Source organism: Aptenodytes forsteri, unplaced genomic scaffold, assembly GCF_000699145.1.
Source record: "Aptenodytes forsteri isolate BGI_AS27 unplaced genomic scaffold, ASM69914v1 Scaffold116, whole genome shotgun sequence".
NCBI lineage: Eukaryota > Metazoa > Chordata > Aves > Sphenisciformes > Spheniscidae > Aptenodytes > Aptenodytes forsteri.
Genome location: NW_008795491.1, coordinates 213,750 through 216,659, shown reverse-complemented (window position 1 = coordinate 216,659; position 2,910 = coordinate 213,750).

Genomic DNA, 2,910 nt, shown 5'->3' with positions numbered 1-2,910 from the left:
AGCGGAGCGCGGAGCCGCCGCCTGCGGGGGAACGCGGGGCGTGGGCGCCGGGGAGCGAGGGACCGGCCGCAGGGGGTCGGCCCCAGAGCCCTCGTTTTAACAGCTCTGCGCGTGGGCGCCGGGGAGCGAGGGACCGGCCGCAGGGGGTCGGCCCCAGAGCCCCTCGTTTTACAGCTCTGCGGGACATCAGAAATCAGATTTCACAGGCAACGCTAGAGATCAGATTATACCAGGAGTTTTAAGATAAGTTATGGGATTTCGGGTGGATTTATCTGCTCAGCCAAGCATTTAATTCTAGAATTGCTTATGTAACAGTGCTGGCATTCTCCGAAGAAAACAACCCATTTCCACCCAGATGCCAACAGTCCTCCCAAGCAGCTGTTTCCAGCAGAGTTACTAATTCGGGATACTTCACCACAAAAACACCTAGCCAGATCCCTGAGAGCAGGATCTTGGGGCCACCTTTGCAAGCATGCCTCTGCAGAGCCCAGCGGGGCACCTGCAGCCGGGAGCATCGCGGACGGGGCCGCATCCGTGCCAGGCACATTGCGTACCGTGGTGCCGGCAGCGACTAACTGTGGAGCTGCCCCACGCGAAGAAACTGCTGCTCGGTGACCGGTTTGCTCCTCCGTCAGATGGACCCGCGGAAGCGAAGCAGCCCAACTCTTCCATCTGGCAACATGTTAGCGTCTGGCTGATCCAGAACGGCAGGAAAATAACGGCCCTTCTTCCCAACGGTGCTTGCCTGAACTTCATCGAGGTAAATAAGCTGCATTCAAAACCAATAAAGTTAACTGACCCAGTCCAACCGCTCAGAAATAGCGGTGTTACTCACCCTACACTTTGGGGAGTGTACAACTACTGTATTCTGCTGGTTAGTAAACACGGACTGTGAAACCATTGAGCTCGAATTTTCCAACTTGAGGCTATTTCAACAGGCTCGGGGTGCAGCTACTCCGCTGCACATACGCATGTAAATTTACCGAAGCGAGTCTTGGTTGTTAGCCTTACTTGACTTTATTCTTATTTGTTATTCCAATTAAATAGTACAGTTGTTTTTAACGATCTGGTTACTGCTAAATTCTAGGAAAATGACAACATTCTGGTTGCTGGTTTTGGTTGGAAGGGTCACGCTGTTGGCGACATTCATGGAGTTCAAGGTTGTCAAAGTAGCCAGTGTTTCTCTGTTGGCCTTGTACAAGGGCAAGAAGGAGAGACCAAGATCGTAAGGTTTCTCTGTTGGCCTTGTACAAGGGCAAGGAGAGACCAAGATCGTAAATTCCTTTTGTGCAAGCTAGAGTACTGATAAACATTTTAATCTGATAATTTTTGTATGCCTTTCTGTGCCATAATAAATGGTTTGTATATACAAATATATCCTCTGCATGTTATTAAACACTGGGTGATCTGTCCGAGTGAACATTTTTGCAATGGATGACACTAACTAAACCTGAGCACTTCTCTTTGGTTTTGGATCAAACAATACTAATTTTGAAGAACATGGTGAAATGAAGAAAAACTGTCATAACAGAAATGTCCCAAAGTCCTACTAAAGTTTAAGAAGAAACAGCAAAACCTACAGTAGCATCACCTCAAATCATCTCTTTCCTAGATCTTAACGTCTTAGTGAGTATTTGTGCACTAAATGCCATAGTTTGTTACAGTATATTCATTTTATTAATCAATTTCCTTCCTAGTCAGTTTTTTAAGTATTCCTAATACACTTAAGATTGTAAAGCAAAGCTGTAGTGTTTTTACAAGATTAACTTTTCTGTTCCTAAAATTACCAAATAGCGATTGCATTCTCCACATTGGAATTGCATCTTCTAACGAATTGCTTTTTGTAATAGTAATCTGTTTGCTCCTGAAACTGTTGCTGGGTTTTCTGGGTTTTGTTGGCTGTTTTTCTGATTATTTTGTATTTAAGCTGTAGACGCAGGTTGTGTTAATAAAGATACATTTAGATCTAGTTACTGCCCCTTCACAGCAATCCCAAAAAGGGAGGTGAATGTTCATGGCTTTTCTCTTTGGAAGAGGGCTGCATGAATGAGGCAGCTGCGCCTGCTCAGCTGCCATCTGCAGATTGCTAGAGTTCGGCCGCATGGACTAATGGTAGCCTTCAAAATTAGTACATGCTTGTTTCTGTTACAGGGCTTTACTCTGGCGTAGATCCAATGGAAAAGTTAGGGGCAACGCAGGGATTCAAGTCAAAAGTTGGAAGTAAGAAATCCTGGCTCAGCTACCATCATTGCTCCTTGGTATCTTCCCCGCTCACCCTAAATACACCGTACGTGAGATTTCTGCTTTTGCTCGCGCTGTGAGCAGCTCAGCAGGCGCCTGCTGCACACGTCCGATGAGGATGCAGAGGAACCGAGGGGCTTGGTGAGCCCCAAGCACACCCCAAGCAGCAGAAGAAAGGGGCCTCCCAAGCTGCAGCCGAGGCCACCCCACACAAAACGGGGGCCATGCCACCACGCCCTCCTCACTTTCAAGCCCGCTCCATCCCTGTTCCGAGTGCGGGGGTCATCCTCCGTTTCTCTTAAGCACGGAAAGTACTGCAAGCATCCCTGATGCTACGGAGAAGGGCCGCACAAGCGCCACTTGCTGAAGACAACCTGAACTTCAGCGTCCTTCGCACCTTGCCGTTCCTTCTGTTTCCTCAGAGAAGCTGAAGCTTCCTTCCGCTGCCTCACCTCAGGGAGGCGGCCGACGCGCTGCACCCCTGCCTGCCCCCCTCCCTACCGAGGTCGGTAACTCCCAGAGAAGCCGGACCAAACAAGCTAAAACCAGGGACGAACGGCCGCTGGTACCGAGGTGCCGCCAGCCGCTGAGGGGACCGAACTCCCGCCCTCCGCCCCGGCGGGGCCGGGCGGGTCGCCCCGCTCGGTGCCGGGCGGGAGTTTCAGTCAG